Consider the following 21,658-nt stretch of genomic DNA (forward strand, 5'->3'; position numbering starts at 1 on the left):
AAACAATTACGTTGTTGACAGTAGGTGTCAATCCTCCCTTTGGAAGATGTCAGCACTACTCTCTGAAATGCAAGTCGCTGGTTCTTCTCTGAGGTCCCATTTAAATTGCAAGATTTATAACCAAGCTGCTCATTAAGAGTAACATCTTCTGTTACCAAATGAAATTTTCAAATTGCATCTTGGCTTTTCAATTCACAAACTGCACATTCACCACTATATTCATAAGACACTCCATCTCCTATGAGCCAAATTATTAGTTTGTTTCATTATCTTTTATAATGCTTATGCTCAATAATCCATAATACTGATCATTTGTCCTTTATTGCCATCAGCATGTCAGCCTAAACTGTGTCATCCTATCCTAATGGCTGTGGATCTCTGGACCTACAGTAAGAGTCCCTTACTCTCAAAGTACTAGTTATATACGTTTGTATACTGTCCCACAAGTTTACTATTATTCTTCTTAATTAATAAATGTTTCTAAATATTTATTTATTTATTTATTTATTTATTTATTAAACTCCTCTCTCCATTGAGCCTGGCGAGTGCTCAAAGGAAAGGGCTGCTCATACCGTGTCCTGTCTAATCTGGGGACCTTTTACACCACCTGCTCATCTCTCTTTTAGTTAGAATTAAGAGCCCTTTGAACTCAAACAAACAAACAAACAAACAAACATATTTCCATTCTTGCACACATTCTTATCAGTCAGCTCATCCTCTCAAACAGCAGCACATGTGTTGACACAGATTCTCTCAAAGATGATTATTCTTGTTTTAAATACACACACAGGAATCCCTTTAACACACACACTCAGAATCACCTAAACTGTCTTTAACACATTCAAACTCACCCTAGTATTATTACCATTTAACGCATTACATAACTCTTTATCTCTCATGTTTATATTTGCTGTTTCTCAGTTCGCCGCACATTAAGACATTTATTTGCTCACACACAGTATGTCTGAAAACAAACAATGCAGCAAAGGAAACAGAAAGAAATGAACTCTGATGAAGAGCGACATCCACTCTCACTAACTTTACTGATCAGGAAAAGCAAACCTCAATCAACCTCTCATGACGCCAGCTGGTGTTAAACATCATCACATAGGGAGCACAACACAATCTTGTTCAGCTCTATACGGCGCTGGTCTCCAGATCAAGGAGACTCTATTGGCGAACCGAGTCAGCAACAACAAGGAATGAACTTCCATGGTGATCTGATTCAATGGCAACCTAGACAAATCCAACTATCGAGAAACCACGCGGTACGTGGACTCTCAGAGAAAGTTATGCAGGCACAGAGAACACAACAACTCAACACAGAAAATATGTAAACCTGAATCTTCATTTCCCATTACCCAGCAAGGGTGATAAGCACTGCGCCACCACACACTCCATTGTAATAGTTCCCAAAACACACAACCTCATACACACACACACACTCGCACGCACATCAGGAACAAGAAAGGAAATTGAAAGAATTGTCTCCTTTTTATTTTATGCTTATCAAGAAAACATCTTTCCTAAGACCTGATCAGGGTCTGAAGAAAGGAGGCTTTGCACATTTATAAACTTCTCTCTTTTTTTTTAATAACCAAAAGTGGAGACGTTTTATTTTATCAAATATTACACATGTTCAATACTCAATTTAACCCAAATTAGTTCAGAGCTCTGGACATTTATATTTAATATTTGAGAATTTATGTACACAAGACAGTTTCAGTTAATTACAATTGAACTACATTACCCAGAAGTCTCCATGTTTCATCTCCCCACCCCATACACATACATAGCACTCCACCACTCTCTCCAGGCTCACACACAAATAAGTATTAAAAAACAAAAGATGCTTTCACCTCACACAGCCTCAGTGAAAAGACACACAAGACGCACTCTTTATTATGGGTCCAAGATTTTTGCTTTCATACCCCTGCGCTACCAACAAAGTTATGTGGGGCACGGTGAGGGAATTTCTAACCCCCTTTTAGTAGATCCTTTGTGATCTCTCTGCACAGTGGCTTCTTGATCTCCAATCACCACGTAGTGCGAGGCAAGCTGACCAGCCTGTCAAGAGAGCCATTCCTGCTCCAGCTGACAGTCACTTGTAGTCTCGTGAATCATTGAACAATGAATCTCCAATTTGGGCTTTCTAGCTTTTAGTAATTTAAACTCAATAAACGATCCTCACACTTTTCAGAGGTCAGTTACTGCTTGGCTAATAGAAGGATAGAATGTCCACTATTAGATAAACTGTCACTGCAATAACTCGCATTGTCATTTGAGTCTGATCCTCCTTTGGAATAATGCATACCCTGTTCGAGTTATGGCAAATCTCTTCTCAACAAATTTACAGGCGAGTAGTCAGGAGCTAATATCGGAATTTAGGTCATTTTATTTTAAATGCACAAACACACTGGAGCTGTCAAGGGTATTAATTGCATTTGTCCTGAGAATCTGACCGTCTTAACCCCCCTTGACTTGTCTTCCGCACATGACCCGACAGACCAAACAAAAAGGAGGATAAGTAACAGAGGCACTGAACTAGAGAGATATGACAAATCTGGACGTATAACAAGTTAGACAAGAAGATGAGAAGTCTGAGGTAGTAGGGAGGATGGCGCTTTGTCAGAGAATACCAAAGCAGTTTTTGTTGGAGGTCAGAGGGTGGAGGCCATTTTAAAAGGCCTAGAAGGGAGGAGGGAATTATTTTCAGAGGTAGGAAGTTGCCTTTAAATGGACTCCGTATACCTCAGAATACAACATAACAAGTCCTGAAACACCAAAATTGACATAAGGCTAAACAAGAGTTGTGGGGCACCAATACAGTTTGACATAGAAGGACCTTTAGGCCTCATCCCCACTCAGATGCTGACCTCCCCCTTAAATTTATTCAGCACTCCCACCCAATACTGGGCTGTAAATACTGAACACCCCTGAGCAGAGACCAGGTGTTGTAGACCTCGTCCTCTTAGACTGAGTTCCCAGTGATTAAAAATAAATAACAAAATCAACAATCAAGGTAAAGCTAACTAAAGAACAAAAAGAGGAAGACTATGAAAAGAATAAAAAGGAGAAGCCTTGGATGAAGCTGCAGGCCGAACATGACTTTGTATTCCAGGGTCTCTTGAGTCTTGCTGGAGGTCCATATCTCACTGGATTGTGATGGCTGCACCCTAAGGCTGTGGATTGAACTTCCCAAGCAGACGTGTCCTCCGATGACTTACAGACAGCCTTCTGTTTCTGTACTGTTTCTAGTCAGTAAAAGGTCTCATTTTGCTTCACTTCTCATCGTACTGTTTCTGAAATCTGAAGATAAACATTTTTTTGAGTGAAAGATCAAGAGGTGAAATGTAGTCAAAGCACCAGTCCAAACTCAATACGTTTCATTCTATAAATCACGACATGTAACCCCAAGCACTAAGCCAATATTCTTGGTCAGTAAAGCCAAGCAGATAATTCTTATCTGGAGATATTCAGGTGAATAAAACTGCAGCAGTGACCTTGATTCACTTAAACATTAACCGACACCCCAGCACTACTCCTAATCTTTGTCTTCTCAGATGTGCTCTCAGATTTCACTTTAAATCTCCTCCTCCTCCTCACAAAGTAAAGATAAAGCTCCACTTTGACTTCTTCACAAGTCACTACCCCTCATTTGCCTCACTGATTCTCTCTGCCTGCCTCTCCTCAGATTGACGATGGCCGAAGCCCATCTGTTTGGATTACAGGATGAGATCACCTGCTCGCTGTGTCAGGACATCCTTAGTGACCCCGTCTTGATCCCCTGTGGTCACAATTTCTGTTTGAAGTGCCTCACGGACTGCTGGGATCAGAGCTGAGTATGTAGCTGTCCTCAGTGCAGGCACACCTTCACCACAAGGCCAGAGCTGAACAGAAACCCTCTGCTCAATGAAGTGATCCAGAAATTAAAGAAGATGGGACTTAGTCCTCCTCAGTCTCAGAACTATGCTGGCCCTGCAGACGTGGAGTGTGACTTCTGTACTGGGAAGAAGTTCAGAGCGGTGAAGTCCTGTCTGACCTGCATGATCTCCTTCTGTCAGACTCACCTGCAGCCTCACTATGAAGTAGCCGCATGGAAGGACCACAAGCTGACTGATCCTGATGGAAATCTGAAGGACAAATTTTGTGCAAAACATCAGAAAATTCTGGAAATATTTTGTAAAACTGATGATATGTGTATCTGTCTGGTCTGTGGGGCAAATGAACATGATGGCCATGACAAGGTGGAGCTGGCGAGAGAAAGAAAAGAAAAAGAGGTGAGTGGAGTTGAGTAATTAATAGAAATAAAATAAACCACAAGAGTTAAAGTATTTGAAAATTAAATGTAATCTGATAAGAAATCTACCCCTCCATTTGAGAAGCGGAATGTTCTTCTGTAAGATAGTTGGAAGCTGAGGCCTATCCTGGTGAGACCGGGTTCAAGGCAGGAAACAGCCCAGGATGAGATCCTCAGTGTTATCCATGGACAGTCAAGTGAGCTGAGGGGTCTCATTAACCGAGCGGAGTTTCTTTGTGCTCTGATCACTTGGATTGTGAGAGTCTCAGGCCTCTTTAACTCTTCAAGGGCTGAATATTGTTTCTTAAAAACAAAGTTTTCTGAAAAGCACACAAAGCAATTGTTTCACACATTAATCAACACAAAGTGTCTGTTGCTGAGTTCTGTGGCCACCAGTTTGCAGTCTCTTGCAGGTCAAGCCATTCACGGGTGGCAGAACAGCTGGCTGGAAAGTGTGGCAGGCTGGCTGCCAGGCTGTTTTCATGGGACGGGGGCGGCAGCAGTGGTCACAGTGCAATACAATGCAGTCTGCTTTGTACCTCTTGTCGTTGTAAGTGGTGGTCATCCCAGGCAAACGCTGGTGTAGGTGTGTCAGCTAAACGAAAGTGTTCAGAAGCACGATCAGCTGATGCTGCTACCTCACATTCTTTTTTGACTCCTTGCATTACAATCGGAGAGAGTGACAAGTCAGAGTCCAACTCAGTAATAATATGCAAAACGTCATCCATGGAGTATTTTGCTTTGCCCATTCACTTTGATCTCTCTACAGATGTTTGCTGTTGTTTGCTCATTGCTTTTCACGTGAGTGCAGGGAATCTCATTCACACCAACAAAGATAACTTTCCTTGTAGCAAATAGAGCTGAACTAAAACACAATGGCGGGTTTGGTTACCGTTTACAGTTGATTAACACCCTCAACCCCTCCTCTCAACAAAAGCTGACATCCACCCTGAAAGAGTTAAGAGACTTGCTATAGACACGTGTCACTCGGTCTGTATTGTTCTTTTGAATTAAGTCTAAGAATCCTAAATACAATTCTGTGCAGTGTTGTAGTACAGATGATCTCACCTTAATAAGTCTTTATGTAATCGCACACCTAATTAGTGATCAGAGGTCATTTCATTATTATTATTAAATAATAATTATTATTAGTAGTAGTAACAGAAGCGTAGATATAGTAGTAGTACTAGTATTATAGTTAATTTAGCAGACACCTTCAACCAAGGTAAGACAGAATTTATTGGACTAATAAAAGACTTTCAATGTCAACAGCCTGACTGATAATGGCGCCCAATGTCTGATTGCGAGGTGGACTCTGACATTCAAACATTTGGCAAACCCACCAGTCCAGCAGGCGTGTAAACATTTGCTAAAGGTGTGAATTTCCACATCTTTGTGAATATTAAAATCAACCATCAACACAACAAGATAATAATTCGCAGTGAGGTCTGAGAAAATCCAAGCAAAATGACACCTTTTATTGGCTAACTAAAAAGATTACAGTATGCAAGCTTTCAAGGCAACTCAGGCCCCTTCTTCAGGAGAGATGGAATACAGAAACTGAAGTTTCCTGTGTTTATATCCACACACTAGGACAAGAAACAACAATGGTAAATTTTTAAATGAAAACTCTTAAATGTAAAAAATTAATAGGTTCATTCAGGCTAAGATTAATTTAACAGGAGATAGAAGAACAATGTATGGTCAAGATCTTTAGATAAGATAACTGTCCAACAAAGTCCTTTGAAGTTTGTGATGAGTTTTTCAAAACAATGCAGATCTGTAGTCAGGTTGTCTGTGTCAGTCTGAGAGATGCAAACAGTCTTCATATCTGGCTATAAAACTCTTGTCCCTGTTCAAGCCATGCTGTAATGTATTAAATTTTAACATGAGTTTCACTTCCCATTCTTTTCTCTCTTGCTGCGTTTTGAAGATGCCCATAAGCACTGTGACTTTAAAGTCCCTCTCACAGTGTCCATGGCTGTTGAAGTAAGAAGGACCTCCTCCATTTTCATAATGAATATAATTCTTTTCACCCCAACATAAAGCTGAAGCTGAATTACTCAGAAACAGAAGTCATCTTCCTTGACACCACCGTTCAACTGAAAAACAACACCCTTGTAACTTCTGTTTTTCACAAACCAACAGACAGATGGACCTACCTAAGAAGTGATAGCTTTCACCCCAAGCATATAAGGCGCTCCATTATTTTTAGCCAAGCAATACGGTACAATCGTATGTGCTCAGACCCGACAGACCGGGATCAACAACTGCAGGAGCTCAGACAAGAATTCATCAAACAAGGTTATACCCCCAAAACAACAGACCCTCAAATACGAAGAGCTACTGCCATACCCAGAGAGAACCTTCTGGAATATAAAAACAAAGACAACAAGAACCGCATCCCCCTTGTTGTCACCTACAACCCACATCTTGAAACACTTCGAAAACTATAAAAGAACTTCAGCCAATACTAAACAACGACCAAACACTGAAAAATGTATTTCCTGAACCTCCCCTCCCGGCATACAGACAACCACCAAACTTTCAGCAACTAATTGTCCGAAGCTCCCTAAATGAACCAACAGAAAATGGCACATCTCCCTGCCTACAGAAAAGATGTAAAACGTGTGCCCACATCTACAATACAGACCGTATAATTATACCAAACTCCTGACTTGAACATCACATAAGGAGATCATTTTCCTGCAGATCATCGAATGTTGTCTACCTAATTCTCTGCATGAAATGTCCTGACACTGCACTCTATGTGGTACAAAACTGGACAAACACTCCGCCAGAGAATGAATTTACACAGATTCCACATTAAACATGACAACACAGATGTTCCTGTAGCGGCCCACTTCAACAGCCATGGACCCTGTGAGAGGGACTTTAAAGTCACAGGGCTTATGGGCAACTTCAAAACGCAGCAAGAGAGAAAAGAATGGGAAGTTAAGCTCATGTTAAAATTTAATACATTACAACATGGCTTGAACAGAGACAAGAGTTTTATAGCCAGATATGAAGACTGTTTGCATCTCTCAGACTGACACAGACAACCTGACTACAGATCTGCATTGTTTTGAAAAACTCATCACAAACTTCAAAGGACTTTGTTGGACAGTTATCTTATCTAAAGATCTTGACCATACATTGTTCTTCTATCTCCTGTTAAATTAATCTTAGCCTGAATGAACCTATTAATTTTTTACATTTAAGAGTTTTCATTTAAAGATTTACCATTGTTGTTTCTTGTCCTAGTGTGTGTATTTAAACACAGGGAACTTCAGTTTCCGTATTACATCTTGCCTGAAGAAGGGGCCTGAGTTGCCTCGAAAGCTTGCATATTGTAATCTTTTTAGTTAGCCAATAAAGGGTGTCATTTTGCTTGGCTTTTCTCTACATTTATAATGGCTAACACGGTACAACAACCTAGTACTACAGTGAGGTCTGATAAAAGGCAATACAATTCAGAGGTGAACACGGCTCTGCAAATGAAATCGGCCTAATAAGAGTTTATGAATGACGTCTTTTGTTGCTTTCAGTACAATCGGTAAAATCCCATTAAGTCCTCAGGTTTTATTTGTCTTCAAACTTGAAGCACATCTGACTGATCTGTTTTAAAATCTATGAACTCAGAGTGTGTTTTTACTTCTTTACGAGACGTTCCTTCTGTTTCTTGCTTTATAAACACCTGGGTGACCACATTTGCTCAGTTCATTTACTTCTCATTTCCAATGATTTCTCCTTTTGTTCCCTGAGGTTTCCTAAATTCTCTTCCATCATTGTTTTACTGCAGTAATACTTCATTGCCTGATGTTTGCTTTCACCTCACTAACATTTTGATTTTGTTTCTCTTTTGACCTTTTGAATATTTTTTTTAACTCTTATTGTCGTGTTGGGCTCGAGACAAACTGGGTGAGAAAAACAGACACTTGCAGTCAGCACCATTTCTGATTTCCTCTTTTGTATTTGTGATGGGAGCTTCCCAATCACTGTTTGAAAAGTTCACGTTCCTCCATGATCACTACATCCTCTTTGTTGCACATGTCTTATTTGTTTAAATAATATGATATTGTCTGAAATTTCAGGACATAGTGGCCTGTAGCAAACTCCGATAAACATGACTCTGGCTTTCTTCCTTACTAGCTTAACCCGCAGTGATTCTGACTCATCCTCCTCTTCCACCTTAAATTCATGGGCCTGACTGTTACTTTTCACATATAGCACCCCACTCCCTCCTTTCCTTCTTTGTCTATCTCTCCTGAAGCAGGTGTAACCACTAAAATTATATTCCTCTATATCACCCTCATTAACAGTAGCCATGACTCCATAATACCTCATCTCAAGTCAATACTGTCACCTCTAGTTCTGTGTTTCTCAACCTTCATGGCCTCACCACCCGATTTTACCTTCTTGAGTTCATTGACGACCCACAGGCGGGTGACATGGCCTCTTGGTGAAACAAACATGATTGGAAGAGCTGGGAGAGCCCCCTTGGTAAAATCAAGCACAAATGTAATAGCGCTGGGTCTCCCTCCCTTTTTGTTCATATGTTCATGTATGAATTTCTCTTTAACTCTTTCAGGGTTGTCAAAAGGGGGGGGATTAATGGTGGTAATCAACTGTAAACAGTGACAAAACCAGTTGTTATGTTTTAGTTGGACTCCCTTTGCTAGAAGGAAAGTTATCTTCATTGGTTTGTCCGAGATTCCCTACACTTGTGTGAGTAGCAAGGAACAAGCAACAGCAAAAAAGGCATTGATATCTGTCGAGAGATCACAGTGAGTGTGAAAAGCAGAATACTCCATAGACGACATTTTGAATAGTATCACTGAATTGGACTTGTTTTCCCCTGTGCCCCTCAGCCACAACACAGTCCCCCAAAGTCCCAAACAAAAACACCAACCCAAACACATACTCTACACCACCACTCCTCCTTACAAGCGTTGTCCTCCTCCTCCTGACTCTCGCTCCTGGAGTGGTGGCTGCTGGCTCCTTTTATAGTCCACCTGGAAGTGCTCCAGGTGCTTGATGACCCGTTTCCAGTTGCACTTCCGGGTGTGGCTAAAGAACTGCCCAAATGGGCTCAGGAACCCTTGCAGCACCCCTGGTGCCCTCCCTGGGTCCCAACAGGGCTGAGGAGGACTGCATCTTCCATGGAGCACTGCTGGAATCTGAGGCACCACTGCCACCCAGGAGGGCTGCCTATTAGCGACTGTTCCCCTGGATTATAAGCAGAAGGGGCATCCTGGATGAGTCACAGGTCATGACCTCTGAGGCCACACCCACATTGGAAGGAAGACACAAAATGGCTGTGCCTGTGAGAAAACAAAATGACACTGAAAAAGACACCACAGCTGTTTAGAAAGGAGGGTGGTTAGGTGGTTAAGGTTTTGCACTTCAAACCCTGAGACTGTGGGTTCAAATCCATTTACTGACACCACAGTGTGACTCTCAGAAAATCACTTCACCTGAAAGAAACGGAGTCAAATTTTGCATGTTGCCTTGGGTAAAGGTGTCAGTAAAATGAAGTCATTTAACTCCCTTAACACTAATTTCTTAAAACAAATTTGAAATCCTCAGGTGTCAAAACTGTAGAATTAACGCATAACTCTTAACGATAACTTTAAGGAGACACAAGAAAAATGAAGTGAAAACTTCCATCATTTGAGTCTTCTACTGTAAATCTCGAGATCTACGTACCTCACACACCAGTGTGTCTTCAGACTGTCTTCTTTATTCTCTTCAAGCCCAAACTCCATCTTCAGTCTGTCACATTAAACCTTTCTTTTGACCTTTTTTGTTCTTTATTTAAATCAAATCTCTGTGTGTCACTTACGGTGTCAACATGAAGACAAGTGTGAGAAAAGTCATTAGTCGTGTCACAAAACATAAAATGAATGACAGGACTTAGAAAGAGATAATGAAATCAAAAAGTGACGTTGAACTCAGCTAAGACCACACGTATGTGTCTTCTTGTGTCAACAACAACAACAACATTTATTTCTATAGCACATTTTCATACAAACAGTAGCTCAAAGTGCTTTACATATTAAAGAATAGAAAAATGAAAGACACAATAAGAAAACAAAATAAATCAACATTAATTAACATCGAATAAGAGTAAGGTTCAATGGCCAGGGGGGACAGAAAAAACAAAAAAACTCCAGACGGCTGGAGAAAAATAAAATCTGTAGGGATTCCAGACCATGAGACCGCCCAGTCCCCTCTGGGCATTCTACCTAACATAAATGAAACAGTCCTCTTTGGATTTAGGGTTCTCACGGAAGGGCTTGATGATGATGATGGTCACGTAGACTTCTTCCTTTTAATCCGTCCATCATTGTTGGAGCATCATGAAGCTTTGAGTAGGTGGTGGTGGCGCAGGCAACCACCACAAAGAAACCGGAAAAAGAAACAGAAAAGAGAGTAGGGTCAGTGGATTTTAGAGCCACCATGAATAGTTGTTATGATGAATTGAACATACAGAGTATCAGGATTAAGTTAAATTACGATTAAAATGAAGTTATAAAAAGGCCATTTTAAAGTAATGTGTTTTCAGCAGTGTTTTAAAGTGCTCTACTGTATAAGCCTGGTGAATTCCTATTGGCAGGCTATTCCAGATTTTAGGTGCATAGCAGCAGAAGGCCGCCCGCCTCACCACTTCTTTTAAGTTTTGTTCTTGGAATTCTAAGGAGACACTCATTTGAAGATCTGAGGTTACGATTTGGAATATAAGGTGTCAGACATTCCATATATAAGATGGGGAGATTATTTAAGGCTTTATAAACCATAAGCAGAATTTTAAAGTCAATTCTGAATGACACAGGTAACCAGTGTAGTGACGCTAAGACTGGTGTGATGTGTTCTGATTTTCTTTTCCTAGTTAGGATTCTAGCAGCTGCATTCTGCACTAGTTGCAAACGATTTATATATTTTTTGGGTAGTCCTGAGAGGAGTGCGTTACAGTAATCTAGTCGACTGAAAACAAACGCGTGAACTAATTTCTCAGCATCTTTCAAAGATATAAGAGGTCTAACTTTACTTATGTTTCTTAAGTGAAAAAATGCTGTCCTAATGATCTGATTAATATGTGATTTAAAATTCAGATTACAGTCAACAATCACCCCTAAGCTTTTTACCTCCGTCTTGACTTTTAATCCTAATGTATCCAGTTTATTTCTAATAGCCTCATTGTATCCATTATTGCTGATCACTAAAATTTCAGTTTTTTGTGTCTACAAACAGAAACAGCTGGGGGGGACGCTGAGTGAAATCAAGAAGAGACTTGAGGAGAGAGAGAAGACACTGGAGGAGACAAGGAGGGCAATGGAACAGATGAAGGCGAGTGGAATTCACTGGTAATGACGTGTAGGGACAGGAAAATGGGGATGGAAAGAAGATGTTGTATTGTGTCCTCCTTGACATTTCACTGCTGCCAGTACTCCATGTTTTATTAATCAGAGATAACTTAAGGTGCTCCACTAATTGATTGTGTGCATCTCCACCAGCTTTAATATTTTATGACACAGGACAGTAAGGTGGTCCAGAGGTCACTTCTTTTGCTGCCTCTCTGATCCACTGTCCTCCATCACTGTCCTTGAGTAGTTTGCCCCTTCTTCCAGCATTCCAAGGGTTTCCTCCTGCTACTCCATTCGTTATAACACAACCCTACTTGTCCATTTGGTTAATTGCCATTGACTCTAAAATTGGCCCTTCATGATTGCCAGTGTGGGTTTGTGCAGGACCTGCAATGTAAAGGACTGGCACACTGTCCAGGATTGCTTCCTGCATTAGGCCCAATGCTGCCAGAATTCGTTTATGAGATCTCCTTCTATCCTTTTCTTGAGGATTTCAGCTTAGTCTATTCAGCACATCTTCTGTTCTTCTCATTCTTGACGAGCAGTTTTCTGTTTTATAAGGTTACAGAATCACACTAACTGGTCTAGCACCATCTACTGTCCTAAAATAGTAAATACAGCCTCTCTGGACCAACAAGTGTGTCTTCAGTTCAGTTCACAACACCTCACTCAACTCTGTGAAGTCCAATCAACACACAGAGGTGACAGTTGAGGAAGGGCAAGTGACTGAAGGAGAGCCATCCTGACAGACCAACCTCTGTGATGGTTCATGCTTCTAGGCTTGTGTGCTTTTGTTTGTGTCCTAATAGAATTCCTGCATGTTAATGAAACGTGAGACCCCCAGTCTGTCTAAGCTCATGCTGACTGCTCACTGAATTTTAGTTAATAACTAGCTCCAATAATTTAACTGTGACACATGCTAAGCTCACATTAGTGCTCCTCTGCTTCAAATGCCACCCATCACGACCCCTTCATCCTACACCAAGAGTGCTGGTATGAGATTAGCCTCCTAATCTCCTCAGTCTTACTTGGACTGGCATAGGGCACAGACAGAGCCTCAGATATAACCCACCTGTCTGCCCCTCAGCTTTGCACCCAGTTGTGCATGTTCAGAATACATACAGTGCATCATACCATCCTGCTGGTGCTCAAATGGGAGGACTGGTAGAGAGCTGCTGCCACCCAGCACTTTCCAAAATTGTGGTCCCTCATTCAAGATGCCCATCTATTTAAATTGTCCTTCACAACATCTAAACACCAACACCAGTGTCTTGTGACTGATGGTTCTTATCAGGCGACTCAATTTGATGTCTTTTTCAAACTAATCAGGTCTCTGTAGAAAGAGAATTAGAGGAAAATGAGAAGAGCTTCACTGATCTGATTCACTGCATTGAAGAGGCCTACAGGAAAGTGACTGAGAGGATCAGAGAACAAGAGAATAGAGAAATGGAGAAGGCTGAAGGAGTCATGGAGCGACTGGAAAAGGAGATCGAGGAGCTGAAGAGGAGAGACGCTGAGCTGATGGAGCTTTTAGAAACGAAGGACCACGTCCACTTCCTGCAGGTGAGAGGGCCGCCTCACAGATAATCTGAGCAGACTGGGGAGTCTGGGACCTGAGAACGTTTAAAGGAACAGTCAAAAGATCTGAGAAGTTTTTTACAACATGATAAGAACAGGCCAAACAGCCCAACACAGAACGTCTGTTTACATTTGAATAATATTGTCAGAAATGTTGTTGCTGTCATCTGCAATACAAGGTAACTTGTTCCATGTATCTACAGGTCTCCATGTGGAACAATTTACTCTTAAGGAACTTCAATTTCAAAAGTGATGTTTAATAAAAGATGACACAGACTCTCTTCATATCTTTAAACACTTCTGTCTTGTTGTCTCCTCGTGTCTCTTTTCTTAAACTGAGGAGATTCAAACCCTTCAGGATATCCTCACAGCTCAGACCCCACAGTCCATTCTAGTCTCTCGTCTCTTGAGTTTCTCTTGTATTGTTAGGTCATTTGTCTAATCTGGTAACAAAAACTGCACACAATACTCCTGATGTGGACTCACCAGTGTGTTCTGCAGGTTACTGAAATTTCCTCATTGCACACATAGTGGGCGCCATATAACTCAGCCTCCCTCTTGTCTTCTCTACTCAGTCTGCTTGAGGATGAGGATGTCCACATGGAGACTCCCAAGTCTTGATCATCATGTACAGTTTCTAGCTGCAGGCCTTTCATTGTATAGTTATATTAAATAGCATATGAAAGTCTTTACATTTAATTTAACTATAAAAAGCTCAATGCTTTGTTTTGTGTGCCAAGTCAATTCTGCACCCACCTGCCCACTGCACCCTCAGTCCCCTTACCTGCTGTCCGGTGACTCGCCTCTCAATGGTAAAAGCTTTTTGAAAGTCAAAGTCGATGATATATTATGTGAAACTGCAATGAAATTCTTGTTCATAAATAGCCAATAAATGAATAAAGGAAGCTCTCACCTTCTGTGTAACCGATGTTGACTGCTCACGCTGTGCTGCTGTGCTTGGGCTTTGACTCCCATGAACCTCTGAAGCTTTGGTGCAAACTCCATAAAAGAAATAAGGCAACAACACCGAGCTCCTTTGTCTGTTCATATTTGTTAACTGATTGAAATGTGAAGAAACAAAACACAAAAACACAAATTTCTGAGTTCTGTCCATACAATTCACACGGATGGACACACAATGATGACGACTTACCTCTCAATGCCAGGTCCACATACAGTAATATTAATAACTGAAATAATCATGAACTGCTCAGCACAATTAAAAACTTAAAATGTCAGCAGGTAAAAAAAAGAATAGACATTATGCCACAACAAGAAAAGTCAACCTACTGCAACGAAATGTAAAGAAACAAAACACAAAATACAAATTTCTGAGTTCAAAGTCTCATTAACAATAAAAAAGACATCTAGAAAGGCCATGAAATGCTCACATTAACACAAAACCAAAATTAATTTAAAATAATTAAAAACACATCAAAACAACAATTGTACATTCTCAAAAAGATCATATTGTAATACCTGCCTCCAAAAAAAGAAAATTGAACTTGAGCAATTTCCGATATTTGAGTTAACTCGTGAGTACAGCGTGCTGACCTCCACTCACAGATATTCTCAATGAACACTGGGAGAGGCGCACACTGATGACGTCACATGACCCGGGAACACGCAGGAAACCGTACAACGTAATGAATATTATTAGGATCTGGCGACGCTCTACATGTGCTTTAAACACTGTCACTTCTAAAGGCAAGTCGACTGTCCACGAACCAGATCCCTTAACTCAGACGAGCTTCTCCTAACAAACATTTCTTTTTATTTCTCCTTGTCTCCTCTTCTCTCCTTTTCTTTTGCATTTTGTTCAAATCAGTAACATTCCATACAAGCAAGTCAAGTTAAACCAGCGTTTCTCAACCTTTAAGTATTTGCGACCCAAGTTTTCATAACAGTTTTAATCGTGCCCCCCTAAATTTTTTTTGAAACCCTAATAAAATTTATTCCTATATTTTTTGCTGCCGATACATCGCTACAAGTTTAAAATTTCCCTACGAAAAGCGAAATTATGCCACATATGGCAACATTTGCACCCCCTTTTTGGTTACTTCTTGCACCCCCCTAGGGGGCGCACCCCACAGTTTGAGAACCGCTGAGTTAAACAAAACGAGGTTTGAAACAAATCAACCCCAACCCATGAGAAAGAGAGCTAGGCCAGCACAGTAAAACTTTAAACTAGCAAAAATAAGTAAATGGATAAATTAATAAATTAATAAAAATAAATGGAATAAGAAAGAGGGGAGAGAATCTGCTTCGTCAATTAAAATGCTTATTCTAAAATATTAATTTGATCCTGCCAGGTTTGGAAAACGTTTTGTACAGATCCTCTAAGTGAGAATTTAATTTTTTTCCAATTTCAGATAATGTATGACATCAGTTACGCACTGACTTTAAAGAGGACAGTTAGGATTCTTCCATTTGTGCAAAATAAGTCTGCGTGCCAATAGAGTATTGAAGGCCATCACAGTTTGCTTGTCCTTCTCCACTTTAAACCCATCAGGAAGAACACCAGACACAGATGTTAATGGATTAAGAGGGATTGTGACACCAAGGCTGTCTGAAAGGTTTTTAAAGATTTTGGTCTAGAATGATGTTTATTTGGTGCAGGCCCAAGACATGTGACCCAGTGAGGCTGGAACTTGATTGTAACGTTCACGGGTTGGGTCTCGCCATGGAAACATTTTGGACAGTTTTAAGTGAGACAGATGTGCTTGATACATAATTTTAAGTTGAATAATTAGATGCTTTGCACATATGGAGCTCAGGTGAATTCTGTGCATTGCTCCTCTTCTCTCCTAATGCAGACCTTCTCATCTCGCTGTGTTCTTCCTGATGATGGAGACTCACTCAGCTTCACTGTCTCTTGTGCTGATTTCTCTTGTGAGGACCTGAGAAAGGAGCTGTTATGTCTGAAGAAAAGTCTGGAGAAGATCAGCCAGTGGGACATCAAGACTTTGACATCAGGTACGGCGACTAGTCATGTTTTTAAAGTCCATCAGAAGGACCTGAGTAACAATAAGAGGTGAGGTGCATGAAGAAGGCCTGAGCTTTAACATTCATCTCTCTGCCTTTGATATCAAGAATTTTTTAGAACATTCATTAACTGAATGATATCACACTCGCATCATTAACAATTTCTTATAATTACAATTCTTGAATTTTTTAACAAAACATTAGATTTCTCATAAGGCCCCTTTTCTGTCTACTTCGTTAAAAATTGCATTTTATTTGATATTATGATCAGTTAAATAAGAATACTGAATAATGATAAGAAATCAGCTAGTCAAGCCTGCTCAACGTTCAAATGAAGTTTTCCTTTCTTGACCAATTAAGACATAAATGGAATAAAATTAAGATCACCATCATTATCAGTGCTTTGAAATATCGTGAAATCTGAATCAGCTGCTACAAATACAACTGTTCTTCACTGCAGTGTTTTCAGTTCACGTTCATTAAAGTTTACTGATTTTAGGGCAGCAGTTTTAGGACATCCTCCTGCTCTTACTCTTCTGGTAAAACTCCATCCTCTCTCCTCTCATACAAAACATCCCTTCTTCTTCTTCTTCTTAGATCACTTCATTATTAAAGTTTCTGTCACACCAGATTAATTGCTGTTAGGAGCATTTCTGTGCCTCTTTTGGTTTTTCATTTTCCTTGTCATTTTTGTTTGTGTTTATTGACATTTTGATTCCCCCCAGTCCCTCGCCCTTTGTGCTCTTTGTAATTACACATACAGACACGCAGACGCAGCACTTAGGGAGCACTTCAGACGCATCACCCAGTTGGTAGCGATCACTGGCCCTGACGGACAGCTGCCGGGGAACAGACAGTAGAAAGAGTGGCATGCGGGTTGTTGTTTGAGACCCCGAGTGAGCAGAGTGAGGCAGAGATGGGCAGTAGAAGAAGGAGCTCATAGTGCATGTTAGCGGCAACGAAAATAATATAATAGGCTTCCATTTAGTGAAAGAATGTTAAGTGATCATAAGTGTGCCTTTTCAGTTATTATTGTCTACTTGTCTACAGACAGTGATTTGCATCTAGGCATTAACATTCAATAAATTCTGTCATGCCACTTGGTAATGACTTTCTGAGGTGAGTCGATGCCCCTCACCCTGAACGATGCCACGGTCTTATTTTAAAATGGCAGAATGTCACAAAAATGTTTGCTTTTTCCTTCTTAAAATAACATGGATACACTGTTTTGCAATACATGTGTTACCTCAAGACATGGATCATTATTCAAAAACATTTTTGGCTTGATTTATAGACATATTTATTAAGTTTTAAGGCTTTTTCTATCACAAATGGATCTGTGTACCCTAAAGTAGTGATGGGCTTGAGTGAAGCCTCACGAAGCATCAAAAAGTTTGAAGAAATTGTATCGGAAATTGTATCGAAGCTTCAAATCACTTGACACTCAGTTCTCTAGTGACCCCTCCTGTCCATTTTCATTAACGTTACACAAACTCATGACCCACTTCAATGACGTCTGTTAAAACTCTTATTGCTTTTACATTTTCACTGCTACAGACTGGCACCGAAGAGAAGGGTTCGTCAGCAGCTTCTAGTGTCTGATGTCTAAAAAATATAAATATATATATATAACTAATGCCGACGAGCAGAATGTACTATACGATAGCAAGAGTTAAACAAAATAAGACGCCTCACTCTTAGACCCCCGGCTCTTTCAATGAATATTTACTTTAGCACTGTATCATTATAATCGCCCCTGTTATTAGGTATTATAATTAACTCTCATCTTTTATTGAGATCACATTTAATACCCTTAAATGTTTTCTTTCTTCTGACTTAATTAAAATGGAGTAGACGGAAAATAAAGGTTTATCCCTGTACTTTGCCATGATATAGGTAAGCAAATTTGAGAAAGAAAAAGTGAAATCCTTAAATCACAGATGATATTATTTGATCAACTATTGAGATATTTCATTTATTAATACTTTACAATATGTTGTGGAGCACAAAAGTAATCAGTTCGCTACGAAGAAACGACGCCGTTGGTGGCTCAACTGACTTAGGTGGTTGCTTTTCAAATTCTGAGCGTAGTGCTAGCCTGAGTTTGATCCAAATTAAAAACTCATCAAAATGAATAATAATAAAAAAAATGATCAGGAATGAAATCTTTATAACCAATTTGAACTAAATAATTTTGAGCGATTCTGTGGCAGGATCGCATAAGAGATCTGTTCGGGAATCATCCCCATTTAGAATCACCATCAAAATGCGATGACTAATTGCGTAAGGCAGCTCACGTATTTACATTAATTCCTCTTCTATTCATTACCATTTGACGTCCATGAACCCCTCCATTGAATAAGGTGATAACAAACCCACTGTGGTAGATCAGGTTGAATTTGCTCTGCTGCAACAAACATTCAAAGGTGTCAGTCTGGAGCACATCAGAGAGGCTGAGAGACATGGTGCAGATCAGTCACCGGCACACCGACACACAGACAAACATGGGACACTCCATGGTGAGCATTGTAAGTATCAAGGTCGGCATTAAAGATCCTCTTGAGTGCTGAGGCAACAAAAAGCAGCGGGATAAACAGATCTGGACCTGCTGTTGATAAAGCATTTGCCTTTACCAGCAGCATCCCTCCCTCATGAACACATTGTTCAAGGTCCGGACAGGTAATCAGTAAAAAGTTATCTTAGTCACAGCACAGTGCAATAATAAAACATTTCCTAAAACACATATGAGAGCTGTCCAGTCTGTATCATTCCTAAGCAATCTTCCAGTTATAGAGGCGCAATCCCAGTCACTAACACATTTACCGTGTAGCCCCCCCAACACTCAAAGTAATAACACATTCCACCTGATTAATTTAATATTTAAAAATTTAAACAGCTAAACCTGCCATCAACAACTACAATAACAGTTGAAATCGTCACTCAAATAATTTGTTTTGTTTTAAACATAAAACAAGATGCCCATTTCCATTTGATATATCTTTACTAGGGTTGTGTGCAACTTAGTTGGCTATGGCAATCCAACCCCACTTCGATAACTCGCCTTGCTCGCTCTCGGTCCACGGTAGAATTTGCTGTTAAATGAAAAAAAAAACAAAAACAGACTCTTTTAGGTGACAATTCACAGTGGGTGGATGTGGGACCTGAACCCACGCAAGCCTTATTATGGAGCGGCAACGCTACCACTGCACCACTACTGTTTTTAACAGAGTCAGTGTATATAATGTATGTTTTTTTATGTATGTATGTATGTATGTATGTATGTAATGAAGACGAAAGCAATTATATATAGATGTATACTATATGACATACATTCAGTGTTGCATGAAAACGTTGCACAAGGTGAAAAATGGATATTTATGAGAGTATTATAGTGAGAGAGGTGTCGTCACCCATATTGCTAAAGGTCTTCTTTGCAGCATAATGCTTTCTACAAGTCGGCATTTGTATGATGTAGAAAATATAGTTTTATTTTTTGCCACTAAGTATTATTGGGCACAATCATTTAAAATGTATTGATCATCCACAAACATTAATTTTGCCTGGCAATTCTGTCGAGTTTTTGAACTCTGTTGATGCCATATGTACTTCAAATGGAAGCTCGATGAATAATGATTCGAAGCACTAAGCAGACATGTGCACTGGAATCGTCAAGCTTAGTTAGAAGTACTGAGCAGACATGCGCACTGGGGTGACACGGGCTTCGAAGCCTCGAGCAGACATGCACACTGGTTACTGAATCTTTGTGAAGCCTCAACACACGCATTATACAATAATAAAAAAACTAATAAATTTTGAACATAGCACCCAGGATATTATATTCTAATATATTAAAACACATTTATTTTTAACATTTGATACATGAAGTTACATTTCTGCTCAGCCCTTATTTGCACAGCATATGTCTATGTCTGTATACTGCATGCTGTCTCTATCATCGTTACAACACATTTTGTGTTCTGTTTAATTCTATCTGCACTGTATTTGTAAAAAGTTGTTAAGAATTTAACTAACATTAGAAAATTTACCTCAGATTATATAACAGAGAGGCGAGTAAGGGACGTGATGTCTTGTGGTCTCTATAAACAACAAGAAGAAAGAACGGAGGAGAAGAAATGCTGAGTAAGAGCTGAGCTGAGCAAGTCTGAGGCATGGCGAGTGATTTCGTGTGCGTCACAGGCAGACAGAGGCCGTGTGCTCAGCTTGGCTTTCTCGTTCATTTGGTCACTTAATACTTGCAGTGCCCCCCTTGTGGTGTGTTCAAGTGTGACTTTGGATTCACAGACACAGTTTTCCCAAGTGACAAGGACTTCACCAAGGAAACAAACACCAAGGAAAAATGTAAAGAGATTAACTATAAAAGAACAGCACATTAGCTACAAATGGACACGTAGAACTCAAGTTTTTAAGCCACATTAAAGCAGGTCTGAACATATGCTTGATTTCAGTTTGAATATTCTAATATTTATTTTCAAGTAATTTAAAAGCCCTTATATATAGTTGTATGTTTGTATACAGCAGGGCTCATAGACTGTCACTGCACTGCTATTGTTTGTGTTTCATCTGCTTGTCATGTTGTGTTTTACATTAAATCATTTAAAGTCAGTGTTTAAGAATTAAAGTAGAACCACACAACGCCATCTTAACAGTTTCCATTTTTCTCTTTGCTTTTTATTTTCAGGTCATGAAGCTCCAGCTTACCCCCTTCAGTCTCCTGAGCCTTATAGCAGAGAGGACTTTTTACGATGTGAGTTTGTGTTTTGTCTGAAAGAATCAACACAATAGAAATGATTTCTCTTTAAATATCCAAAGGTCAGGATTATGATATGAAAGGTCTGAGACGAAGCATCAGCACACTCTGATGGGTTTGAGTCTCTTAAAGGTGAAGTGAACTCACAGGAATTCAAATATGCTGACTGTACACAAGTCTTACCTCCAGTGTTCTTTATCTTTACACTGTTGCTTTCAGTTTTGGTTTTCCATTCTCGTTTTCTCTTTTCTATTTTGCTTATTCCCCACTTTTAATAATACAATTGATAATGATAATGTCTTTAAAGTTCACATCTCATACAATTAAAGTAACTGAATAGTCTTAGCACAAAACAATTACAATATATATACTATATATATACAGTATATGTATATATACGTATAGACATTCTACAGAATGATAAAAATATAGAATACGGTGACTGTTTGTAACTGTTGTAACTGTTAAAATCAAACAAAGAAGTAAGTCATGTGCTGATTTCCAGTGTCACTTTCTCAGAATAGAGTTCATGTTGGGTTATGTCAGCGTGTATCGACAAAGAAAAAACAAGTGATACCTGATGAAGAATATGCAGCAGAAACGTTGTGCATTTTACCATCTTTTCTTTGTACCATTGAAATAATCTTTAACATTTTCAGA

The 21,658-nt window shown here is 39.7% G+C and overlaps 1 pseudogene; it reads left to right on the plus strand.

Annotated features, from left to right (window-relative positions):
* Window positions 1-3,701: 3,701 nt before the first annotated feature.
* On the plus strand, window positions 3,702-21,110 carry LOC120519472 (annotated as a pseudogene).
* The last annotated feature ends 548 nt before the right edge of the window (window positions 21,111-21,658 follow it).

The sequence above is a fragment of the Polypterus senegalus genome, unplaced genomic scaffold, assembly GCF_016835505.1.
Source record: "Polypterus senegalus isolate Bchr_013 unplaced genomic scaffold, ASM1683550v1 scaffold_219, whole genome shotgun sequence".
Lineage (NCBI taxonomy): Eukaryota > Metazoa > Chordata > Cladistia > Polypteriformes > Polypteridae > Polypterus > Polypterus senegalus.